The 12,738-nt window shown below is 47.2% G+C and overlaps 1 protein-coding gene across 2 annotated transcripts in view; it reads right to left on the minus strand.

Moving 5' to 3' along the window:
- Nucleotides 1-10,744, minus strand: part of LOC147114407 (15-hydroxyprostaglandin dehydrogenase [NAD(+)]-like) — a 131,424-nt gene extending 120,680 nt beyond the window's left edge. Inside the window, exon 1 of one of the 2 annotated variants that reach the window (XM_085996083.1) lies at nt 10,501-10,568. The gene's annotated coding sequence lies outside the window, so the exon portion shown is untranslated. Of the gene's footprint in view, nt 1-10,500 lie in introns of both variants that reach the window. The other variant, XM_085996084.1, reaches the window with a different exon arrangement.
- Nucleotides 10,745-12,738: the final 1,994 nt, after the last annotated feature.

Below are 12,738 nucleotides of genomic sequence, written 5' to 3' on the forward strand. Positions count from 1 at the left end.
ATAAATACTCGGGCATGGGCCCAGCTTGCCCAGGGACATTTTGTAAGACAAGGAACTAGTGAAGTACAACTAGACCTCCATGTTCTGAAACAAGTTGATTAAAGCCTTGCTTTATACTCGAACCAAGTGCGCAGTGAGTTTTATTACGTCATCCCTTATCCTTAGACTGTGACCCCTGGTTCTGGACACCCCCGCCATCGGGAACATCCTTCCTGCATCTAGTCTGTCTTGTCCTGTTAGAATTTTATAAGTTTCAATGAGATCCCCTCTCATTCTTCTAAACTCCAGCGAATATAAGCCCAATTGACCCAATCTCTCCTCATACGTTATTCCTGCCATCCCAGGTATCAGTCTGGTGAATCTTCGCTACACTCCCTCCATGGCAAGAACATCCTTCCTCAGATAAGGCGACCAAAACTGCACACAATACTCAAGGTGTCGTCTCACCAAGGCCCTGTACAACTGCAGCAAGACATCCTTGCTCCTGTACTCGAATCCTCTCGCTATGAAGGCCAACATACCATTTGCCTTCTTAACCGCCTGCTGCACCTGCATGCTTACCTTCAGCGACTGGTGCACAAGGACACCCAGGTCTCATTGCACTTCCCCTTCTCCCAATCTGTTGCCATTCAGATAATAACCTGTCTTCCTGTTTTTGCCACCAAAGTGGATAACCTCGCATTTATCCACATTATACTGCATCTGCCATGCATCTGCCCAATCATCCAACCTGTCCAAATCATACTGGAGTTTCTCGGCATCCTCCTCACAGCACACACGCCCACCCAGCTTTGTGTTGCCTGCAAACTTGGAGATATTACATGTAGTTCCCTTGTCTAGATCATTAATATATATTGTGAATAGCTGGGGTCCTAGCACCGATCCCTGCAGTACCCCACTAGTCACTGCCTGCCACTCGGAAAAAGACCCGTTTATTCCAACTCTTTGCTTCCTGTCTGCCAAATAGTTCTCTATCCAAGTCAGTACCTTACCCCCAGTCCCATGTGCTTTAACTTTACACGCTAATCTCTTATGCGGGACCTTATCGAAAACCTTCTGAAAGTCCAAATACACCACATCCACTCATTCTCCCTTATCTATTCTACCAGTTACATCCTCAAAAAATTCCAGTAGATTAGTCAAGCACGATTTACCTTTTGTAAATCCATGTTGACTTTGTCCGATCCTGTCACTGTTTTCCAAGTGCTCTGCTATTACATCTTTTATAATGGCTTACCGGTCTATCATTCCCCGTTTTCTCTCTACCATCTTTTTTGAATAGTGGGGTAACATTAGCTACCCTCCAATCCATGGGAACTGTTCCAGAGTCTATAGAATTTTGAAAATGACCAGCAATGCATCTACTATTTCTAGGACCACTTCCTTAAGTACCCTAGGATGTAGATTATCAGGCCCCGGGGATTTATCGGTCTTCAATCCCGTCAATTTCCCTAACACCATTTCCCTACAAATACTGATTTCATTCAGTTCCTCCCTCTCATTAGACCCTATGTTCCCTGACATCTCTGGGAGGTTATTTGTGTCCTCCTTTGTGAAGACAGAACCAAATAATGTATTTAATTGGTCTGCCATTTCTTTGTTCCCCATTATAAATTCACCTGATTCTGACTGCAAGGGACCTACGCTTGACTTCACCAATCTTTTTCTCTTCATGTATCTATAGAAGCTTTTACAGTCAGTTTTTATGTACCCTGAAAGCTTACTCTCATACTCTATTTTCCCCCTCTTAATTAATCCCTTTGTCCTCCTTTGCTGAATCCTAAACTGCTCCCAATCCTCAGGTTTGCTGCTTTTTCTGGCCAATTTATATGTCCTCTCCTTGGATCTTATGCTATCCCTAATTTTCCTTGTTAGCCACGGTTGAGTCACCTTTTTTGTTTTATTTTTATGCCAAACAGGGATGAACAAATGCTGTCGTTCATCCATGTGATCTTTAAATGTTTGCCATTGCCTATCCACCATCAACCCTTTAAGTAACATTCCCCAATCCATCCTAGCCAACTCGTGCCTCATACCATTGTAGTTTCCCTTATTTAAATTCAGGACCCTAGTCTCTGAGTCAAATACTTCACTCTCCATCTTAATGAAGAATGTTATCATATTATGATCGCTCCGCCCTGAGGGGCCTCACACAAAAAGATTGCTAATGAATCCTTTCTCATTACATAATACCCAGTCTAAGATGACCTGATCTCTAGTTGGTTCCTCGACATATTGGTCCAGGAAACCATCCCGTATACACTCCAGGAATTCCTCCTCCACAGTATTGTTACTAATTTGGTTAGCCCAATCTATATGTAGATTAAAGTCACCCATGATAACTGCTGTGCCCTTATTGCACGCGTCTCTAATTTCCCGTTTAATGCCATCCCCAACCTCAGCATTACTGTTTGGGGGTCTGTATACAACTCCCACTAACGTTTTCTGCCCCTTGATATTTCTCAGCTCTACCCATACAGATTCCACATCATCAGAGCTAATATCCTTCCTTACTATTGTGTTAATCTCCTCTTTAACCAGCAATGCTACCCCACCTCCTTTTCCTTTTTGCCTGTCCTTCCTGAAATCCCCACCATCAACATCCTGGGGGTCCCCATTGACCAGAAACTTAACTGGACTAGCCAGATAAATGCTGTAGCTACAAGACCAGGTCAGAGGCTGGGTATTCTGTGGCGAGTATCTCACCTCCTGACTCCCCAATGATTTTTCTTTTACAAGGCACAAGTCAGGAGTGCGATGGAATACTCTCCACTTGCCTGGATGAGTGCAGCTCCAACAACACTCAAGAAGCTCGACACCATCCAGGACAAAGCAGCCCGCTTGATATACACCCCATCCACCACCTTAAACATTCACTCCCTCCACCACCGGCGTACCATGGCTGCATTGTGTACCAGCTACAAGATGCATTGCAGCAACTCGCCAAGGCTTCTTTGACAGCACTTCCCAAACCCGCGACCTCTACCACCAAGGGCAGCAGGTGCATGGGAACACCACACCCTCCAAGTTCCCCATCAAGTCGCACACCATCCTAACTTGGAAATATATCGCCGATCCTTCATCGTAGCTGGGTCAAAATCCTGGAACTCCCTCTCTAACATCACTGTGCGAGTACCTTCAACACACGGACTGCAGCAGTTCAAGATCGCGACTCACCACCACCTTCTTAAGGGCAATGAGGGATGGGCAATAAATGCTGGCCTTGCCAGAGATGCCCACATCTCAGGAATTAACAAAAAAAAAGCTAGTTTAGCGTTGGTGGTGCGGAAGCTTTCAGAAACAATAATCAACAGCTCTTGGATAAGCATGGACTAATAAAGGAGAGCCAGCACGGATTTGTTGAGGGTAAATCATGTTTGACTAACTTGATTGAGTATTTTGATGAGGTAACAGAGATGTTTGCTGAGGGCAAATCAGTTGATGTATATTTGAACTTTTAAAAGGCGTTTGATAAAGTGCCACGTAATAGGCTTGTGAGCAAAATTGAAGCCCATGGGACAAAATGGGCAGTAGCAGCATGGATACAACATTGGCTGATGGATAGAAAACAGAGTGTTGTGGTTGTTTTTCGGACTGGAGGGAGGTACACTGTGGTGTTCCCCAGGGGTCGGTACTAGGACATTAATGACTTGGACTTGGGGGTACAGGGCTCAATTTCAAAATTTGCAGGTGTCATGAAACTTGGAAGTGCAGTAAACAGTGAAGAAGATAGTAATAGACTTCAAGAGGACATAGACAGGCTGGTGGAATGGGCGGACACGTGGCAGATGAAATTCAATGCAGAGATGTGTAAGGTGTTCCATTTTGGTAGGAAAGAAAGACTTGCCTTTCTATAGCGCCTTTCACGACCACCGGACGTCTCAAAGCGCTTTACAGTCAATGAAGTACTTTTGGCGTGTAGTCACTTTTGTAATGTAGGAAATGCGGCAGCCAATTTGCACACAGCAAGGTCCCACAAATAGCAATGTGATAAATGACCAGATAATCTGTTTTTGTTATGTTGATTGAGGGATAAATATTGGCCAGGACACCGGGGAGAACTCCTCTGCTCTTCTTCGAAATAGTGCCGTGGGATCTTTTACATCCACCTGAGGGAGCAGACGGCGCCTCGGTTTAACGTCTCATCCGAAAGACGGCACCTCTGACAATGCAGCGCTCCCTCAGCATTGCACTGGAATGTCAGAATGAGGAGAGACAATACACACAAAATGGTCCAATTTTAAAGAGGGTGCAAGAACAGAGAGACCTGGGGGTGATTGTGCACAAATCTTTGAAGGTGGCAGGACAGGTTAACAAAGCAGTAAATAAAGCAAACGGGATCCTGGACTTTATAAATAGAGGCCGAGAGTACAAAAGGCAGGAAGTTATGCTAAACCTTGATAAAGCACTGGTTACATAGAAACATAGAAGATAGGAGCAGGAGTAGGCCATTCGGCCCTTCGAGCCTGCTCCGCCATTCAATGAGTTCATGGCTGATCATCCAAATTCAGTACCCTGTCCCAGCCTTCTCCCCATATCCCTTGATCCATTTAGCCTTAAGAAATATATCCAACTCCGTCTTGAATATATTTAATGAACTGGCCTCCACCGCCCTCTGTGGCAGAGAATTCCACAGGTTCACCACTCTCTGGGTGAAGAAATTCCTCCTCATTTCAGTCCTAAATGGCTTACCCCTGATCCTTAGATTATGACCCCTGGTTCTGGACTCCCCGGCCATCAGAAATATCCTTCCTGCATCTAGTCTGTCCAGGCCTGACAGAATTTTATAGGTTTCGATGAGATCCCCTCTCAATCTTCTAAACTCCAGTGAGTATAAGCCCAATCGACACAATCACTCCTCATACATCATTCCTGCCATCCCAGGTATCAGCCTGGTGAATCTTCGCTGCATTCCTTCCATGGCAAGAACGTCCTTCCTCAGGTAAGGCGACCAAAGCTGCACACAATACTTAAGGTGCGGTCTCACCAAGGCCCTGTACAACTGTAGCAAGTCTTCCTTGTTCCTGTACTCGAACCCTCTTGCTACGAAGGCCAACATACCATTTGCCTTCTTAACTGCCTGCTGCACCTGCATGCTTACCTTCAGTGACTGGTGCACAAGAACACCCAGGTCTCTTTGCACTTCCTCTTCTCCCAATCTATTGCCATTCAAATAACAATCTGCCTTCCTGTTTTTGCCACCAAAGTGGATAACCTCACATTTATCCACATTATAGTGCATTTGCCATGTTTCTGCCCAATCACCCAACCTGTCCAAATCGTACTGGAGTTTCATGACATCCTCCTCACAGCACACACGCCCACCCAGCTTTGTGTCGTCTGCAAATTTGGAGATATTACATCCAATTCCCTCGCCCAGATCATTAATATATATATTGTGAACAGCTGGGGTCGATCCTTGCGGTACCCCACTAGTCACTGCCTGCCACTTGGAAAACGACCCGTTTATTCCAACTCTTCGCTTTCTGTCCGCCAACCAGTTCTCTATCCAAGTCAATACCTTGCCCCCAATCCCATGTGCCTTAATTTTGCACACTAATCTCTTATGTGGGACCTTATCGAAAGCCTTCTGAAAGTCCAAATACACCACATCCACTGTTTCTCCTTTATCTATTTTACCAGTTACATCCTCAAAAAATTCCAGTGGATTAGTCAAGCACGATTTACCTTTTGTAAATCCATGTTGACTTTGTCCGATCCTGTCACTGCTTTCCAAGTGCTCTGCTATTACATCTTTTATAATGGACTCTAGCATTTTCCCCACTACCAATGTCAGGTTTACTGGTCTATAATTCCCCGCTTTTTCTCTACCACCTTTTTTAAATAGTGGGGTAACATTAGCTACCCTCCAATCCATGGGTACTGTTCCAGAGTCTATCGAGTTCTGAAAGATGACCAGCAATGCATCTACTATTTCTAGGGCCACTTCCTTAAGTACCCTGGGATGTAGATTATCAGGCCCTGGGGATTTATTGGCCTTCAGTCCCATCAATTTTCCAAACACCATTTCCCTACAAATACTGATTTCTTTCAGTTCCACCCTTTCATCAGACCCTATGTTCCCCGGCATCTCTGGGAGGTTATTTGTGTCCTCCTTTGTGAAGACAGAACCAAAATATATATTTAGTTGGTCTGCCATTTCTTTGTTCCCCCTTATAAATTCCCCTGATTCTGACTGCAAGGGACCTACGCTTGACTTCACCAATCTTTTTCTCTTCACATATCTCTAAAAGCTTTTACAGTCAGTTTTTATGTTCCCTGCAAGCTTACTCTCATATTCTATTTTCCCTTTCTTAATTAATCCCTTTGTCCTCCTTTGCTGAATCCTAAACTGTTCCCAATCCTCAGGGTTATTGCTTTTTCTGGCCAATTTATATGTCCTCTCCTTGGATCTTATGTTATCCCTAATTTCCCTTGTTAGCCACGGTTGAGTCACCTTTTTTGTTTTATTTTTATGCCAAGCAGGGATGAACAAATTCTGTAGCTCATCCATTCGGTCTTTGAATGTTTGCCATTGCCTATCTACCGTCAACCCTTTGAGTGCCATTCCCCAATCAATCCTACCCAACTCGCTCCTCAGACCATCGTAGTTTCCTTTATTTAAATTGAGGACCCTAGTCTCTGAGTCAACTACTTCATTCTCCATCTTAATGAAAAATTTGATCATATTATGATCGCTCCGACCCAAGGGGCCTCGTACAAGATTGCTAATTAATCCTTTCTCCTTACATAATACCCAGTCTAAGATGGCCTGATCTCTGGTTGGTTCCTCGACATATTGGTCCAGGAAACCATCCCGTAAACACTCCAGGAATTCCTCCTCCACAGTATTGCTACTAATTTGGTTGGCCCAATCTATATGTAGATTAAAGTCACCCATGATGACTGCTGTGCCCTTATTGCACGCTTCTTTAATTTCCCTTTTAATGCCATCCCCAACCTCCGTCTTACTGTTTGGAGGTCTATATACCACTCCCACTAACGTCTTTTTCCCCTTAGTATTTCTCAATTCTACCCATACAGATTCCACATCATCAGAGCTAATATCCTTCATTGCAATTGTGTTAATCCCTTCTTTAACCAGTAATGCTACCCCTTCTCCCTTTCCTTTTTGCCTATCTTTCCTGAATATCGAATACCCCTGGATGTTGAGTTCCCAGTCTTGGCCATCCTTGAGCCACGTTTCCATAATCCCAACCAGATCATATTCGTTTACCTCTATTTGCGCAGCCAATTCATCCACCTTATTACAAATGCTCCTCGCATTAAGACACAAAGCCTTCAGGCTTGTTTTTTTAGCGCTCTTAGACCTATTAGAATTATTATTTACTGTGGCCATGTTTGATTTAAACCATTGATTTCTCTGACTGCCACTTTTGTTTTTCTCCTTCCTATCTTTTGCTTTTATCCTTGTTTCCCTTTCCTCTGTCTCCCTGCTCAGGTTCCCAACGCCCTGCCATTTTAGTTTAAACCCTCCCCCACAGCACTAGCAAACACTCCCCCTAGGACATCAGTTCCAGCCCTGCCCAGGTGCAAACCGTCCGGTTTGAACTGGTCCCACCTCCCCCAGAACCGGTTCCAATGTCCTAGGAACTTGAATCCCTCCCCCTGGCACCATTCCTCTAGCCACGTATTCATCTGAAGTATCCTTCTATTTCTACTCTGACTAGCACGTGGCACTGGTAGCAATCCTGAGATTACTACCTTTGAGGTCCTGTTAGGCTCCAGCTGGAGTATTGTGTCCAATTCTGGGTGCTGCTCTTTAAGAATGACGTGAAAACTTTGGAGAGGGTACAGAAGAGATTTACTGGAATGGTTCCAGGGATGAGGGAATACCGTTACGTGGAGGGACTGGAGAAGCTGAGGTTGTTCTCCTTGGAGCAGAGAAGGCTAAGAGGAGATTTGATGGAGGTGTTTAAAATCATGAAGGGTTTAGATAGAGTAAATAAAGAGAAACTGTTTCCAGTGGCTGAAGGGTCGATAACCAGAGGACACAGATTTAAGGTGACTGGCAAAAGAACCAGAGGTGACATGAGGAAAAGCTTTTTTACGCAGCGAGTGGTTAGGATTTGGAATGCGCTGCCCGATAGTGTGGTGGATACAGATTCAATAGTAGCCTTCAAAAGGGAATTGGATAAATACTTGAAGGAAAAAAAAACTGCAGGAATATGGGGAAAGATCGGGGGAGTGGGACTAATTGGATTGCTCTTCGAAAGAGCCGGCGCAGACTCGATGGGCCGAATGGCCTCCTTCTGTGCTGCACTATTCTATGATTCTAATTACTCCCTGTGGTAGCGAGTTCCATATTCTCACCACTCTCTGAGTAAAGAAGTTTCTCCTGAATTCCCTATTGGATTTATTAGTGACTATCTTATATATATGGCCCCTAGTTTTGGACCCTCCCACAAGTGGAAACATTTTCTTTACGTCTACCCTATCAAACCCTTTCATAATCTTAAAGACCTCTTGACATGAATCTTGTCATTCATGTGGAAAGACTTATGAAATGATACTGGGCGGCCTGCTGGTGGCACTGTCCAGGGAGAGTATAAATACTCGGGCATGGGCCCAGCTTGCTCAGGACATTCTTTAACAGGAACTAGTGAAGGACACAACTAGATCTCCATGTTGAAAAACAGTTGATTAAAGCCTTGTTTAATACTCAGACCAAGTGCCTAGTAGTTTTCTTACGTCACCTCTATCAGGTCACCCCTCAGCTCCCTCGAATCCAGCTACTCCCGCTCCCTCTAATCCAGCAATACCCACTCCCTCTAATCCATTTATTCCCGCTCCCTGTAAAGCAGCAGTCTGTGGGTTGGAGCCGAGTGTCATTCACTGTTTCTTTGCTGTGGTAGTTTTCCTCTGCTACCAGTGTCGTGACATCAGAAGCTTGTTTCCCTTCAGCTGTTTACTCAGTTGTGAAAGACCCTTCCGTTAGAAGTGAAGTAAGGTCAATGCTGACATTAATCTACAAGGAATAGAGTGAGGCAGGGCCACTGGATCCCACCTCTGTGACACATTCTGCCTCTCCTTTGCTTCCCTCATGAAAGATGTGTTGGATGTCAGGTTGCCGTATGGTCTGTGCACAGTGCCAATCGCCTGCCCTCCTAACACTAAATCTATTGTAATGTCTTTGTTCGGTCTCGAGCAAGACTGGCTGTCCCACCTGTGGTTTAATCGGAATCTCCCGGCCTGTACTGTTAGTTCCCCCTCAGTGGCCACCGGTCATCATTTCTTAAACACATGCTAGGCTTTACTGTTCTGTTGTTGAATCGTCCCTGTCCTTTTCTGTTTCACAATCTGCTCCTTATCCGCTTCCCGTCTGACTTTCCATTTTATTCCTCTGCAAATATTGCCCTTTGTTCCTCACTGGGGGCCGTGGTTGGGGTCGGAGGCTGGAATGGGGTCGGGTGTGAGGTCAGAGGCTGGGGTCAGTGGCTGGGGCTGGGGTCGGTGGCTGGGGCCGGAGCTGGGGTCGGGGGTGAGGTCAGGGATCGGGGTGGGGCTGGGGTCAGGGGTGGAGCTGGGGTCGGGGGTGGGGTCAGGGATCGGGGTGGGGCTGGGGTCGGGGGTGGGGTCAGGAGCTGGGGTTGGGGGTGGAGTTGGGGTCGGTTGTGGGGTCAGGGGTTGGGGTGGGGATGGGGTCAGGGGTGGAGCTGGGGCCGGGGGTGGGGTCAGGAGCTGGGGTTGGGGGTGAGATCAGGGATCGGGGTGGGGCTGGGGTTGGGGGTGGAGCTGGGGTCAGTTGTGGGGTCAGGGGTCGGGGTGGGGCTGGGGTCAGGGGTGGAGCTGGGGCCGGGGGTGGGGTCAGGAGCTGGGGTTGGGGGTGGAGCTGGGGTCGGTTGTGGGGTCAGGGGTCGGGGTGGGGATGGGGTCAGGGGTGGAGCTGGGGTCAGGAGCTGGGGTTGGGGGTGGGGCTGGGGTCGGGGGTGAGGTCAGGGATCGGGGTGGGGCTGGGGTCAGGGGTGGAGCTGGGGTCGGGGGTGGGGTCAGGGGTCGGGGTGGGGATGGGGCTGTGTGAGGGGTTGGCTCCGATCCTGAGATACAGTCAGTGTGAGCTGGGTACCACACCTCTCCACCACTGCTTCTGTCGACACTGGGTTGCACATTTCAGAGTACTGTTGGCATTTGATTAAAACAAAAAAGCAGTTTTATGGAGTTACGTGTAAATTATTCCAGCTGCTGCCTCACTTCACTGAGAGAGTTTCTTAGCCAGTGATGGAAGCAGTTACACTATTGTTTGAAATTTGCAGCCAGCGCTGTTCCGTAAACCTTGCATTAATGCTGCAGACTGATCTCTCCTGTAACTGAGGCCAGTTGAAGCAGCAGCAACATCTGACAGGTTCTCCGCCCAGCTCATGGCTTGAAACAAGGTTTAAAATGTGCAGAAGTGAAACTTTTACCAATATTTTTCCTTTCCCTAAAGTACAGCAGCCTAAGTTCTGTACAAAATGAATACCACAGCAAAGGGTTACTCACAGCCAGTGCGTATTTAACCTTCCTGCTCCGACGCTCTGAGGAGCAAATCTGTGACACTCAGAAACTGGATCTTTCCTTCCGCACAAATCAACTTCCTGATCACCGCCCACTGCAAATATTTCACCGGTGAAATTCAAGCCCTTCTTCCTCATTGTGAGCTGTTCAGCTGAGAGAACAGATCCCTCAGAGTAACAGAAATTGGGGATCAGACTGGGCAATGGATCCCTCAGAGTAACTGTAATCGGACAGAGCAGACAGTGAAAACACTCCTTCTCTATCCAGTGACCTCGTCCCACGTCACATTCCTGGGCCATAAACCGTCGAACCTCGAGGGAATACAAGCCCAGTCTGTGCAACCTGTCCTCCTAATTTAACTCTTTTAGCCCCGGTATCATTCTGGTGAATCTGTGCTGCTCCCACACCAAGGCCAATATATCCTTCCTGAGGGGTGGTGCCCGGAACTGAATGCAGTGTCCAGATGGGGTCTGACCAAGGCTCTGTACCACTGAAGCATCACTTCCTGCCCTTTGGATTCCAGACCCCTCGAGATAAAGGATAGCGTCCCATTAGTATTTTTGATTGCTTTTTCTACCTGTGCACTAGCTTTTAGTGATTTGTGTATCTGGATCCCTAAATCCCGCTGCTCCAACACAGCTCCTCATCTCTCACTGTTAAGAAAATACTCTGGTTACCCTTTCTTGGATCCAAAGTGGATGACCTCACCTTTCCACAAATTGAATTCCATCCCTTTTCCCACTCACTTAATCTGTCACTATCCCTTTGTAACTCCCTGCTTCCATCAAAACAACTTACTGTGGCTCCTAACTTGGTGCCATCTGAATACTTGGATCTATGGCTCTTGATTCCTTCATCCAAGTCATTGACATATATGGTGAAAAGCTGAGACCCCAGATCAGATCCCTGGGGAACACCAGAGGTCACATCCCGCCAATCAGAGTACATAGAGGATCCAGTGAACTGGTATCTAATAATAGGAGACTGTATTGATCCGGTATCTAATAATAGGAGTCTGTATTGATCTGGTATCTAATAATAGGAGTCTGTATTCATCCGGTTAATAATAAGAGACTGTATTGATCCGGTTAATAATAATAGGAGTCTGTATTGATCCGGTTAATAATAATAAGAGACTGTATTGATCCAGTTAATAATAATAGGAGTCTGTATTGATCCGGTTAATAATAATAAGAGACTGTATTGATCCAGTTAATAATAATAGGAGTCTGTATTGATCCGGTTAATAATAATAGGAGTCTGTATTGATCCAGTTAATAATAATAGGAGTCTGTATTGATCCGGTTAATAATAATAGGAGTCTGTATTGATGCCACAGATGAGAACGTGAGTTAACTGTTTTCAGGAACAGTGGATCTAATCAACATGTTACAAGTTTTTCCTGTGATTATAGAATTGCTCAGATCCCTGCGAAGGTGATACAAACCTGTCATATCGTGATGTAGTTGTGCTCTGTAACTTATCCTTTAGTTGAGCATTCTGCATGTGTCTGAACATTGAGAGAGCTGGTGGAGCTGACAATAATCGGTACAGACAGAATTCTGCGATTGAAGGCTGCCATTGTTGGTGTTGAACATTGCTGGGTGAGGCTGAAATCCTTCATGTGATGTGCTGACCAGCAGTCTCTGCAGACTGAGCCATTTAACAGGAGATTAGGGAACTATAGCCTGTGATGGATTGATAGATAATGCTGCACTCACCCAGAACACCGAGGGGAGGGGGAGGAGAGGGGAGGGAGAGGGGGGGAGGGGGAGGGGAGGGGGAGGGGGGAAGGGGGAGGGAGAGGGAGAGGGGGAGGGGGAGGGGGGAGGGGGAAGGGGAAGGGGAGGGAGAGGGGGAAGGGAGGGAGAGGGGGAAGGGGAGGGAGAGGGGGAGGGGGAGGGAGAGAGGGAGAGGGGGAAGGGGAGGGAGGGGAGGGGAGGGGAGAGGGGGAGGGAGAGGGGGAAGGGGGAGGGGGAGAAGGGGGGAGTGGGGGAGGGGGAGCAGGGAGGGGGAGGGGGAGGAGGAGGGGGAGGGGGGAGGAGAGGGGGAAGGGGAGGGGGAGGAGAGGGAAGGGGTAGGGGAGGAGAGGGGGAAGGGGAAGGGGAGGGAGAGGGGAGGGAGAGGAGAGGGAGGGGGGAGGGGGAGGGGAGAGGGGAGGGAGAGGGGAGGGGGGAGGGGGAGGGAGAGGGGGGAGGGGGGAGGAGAGGGAGAGGGGAGGGG

Source organism: Somniosus microcephalus, chromosome 8, assembly GCF_052327205.1.
Source record: "Somniosus microcephalus isolate GS21.2 chromosome 8, FLI_Smic_1.0, whole genome shotgun sequence".
NCBI classification, from domain to species: Eukaryota; Metazoa; Chordata; class Chondrichthyes; order Squaliformes; family Somniosidae; genus Somniosus; species Somniosus microcephalus.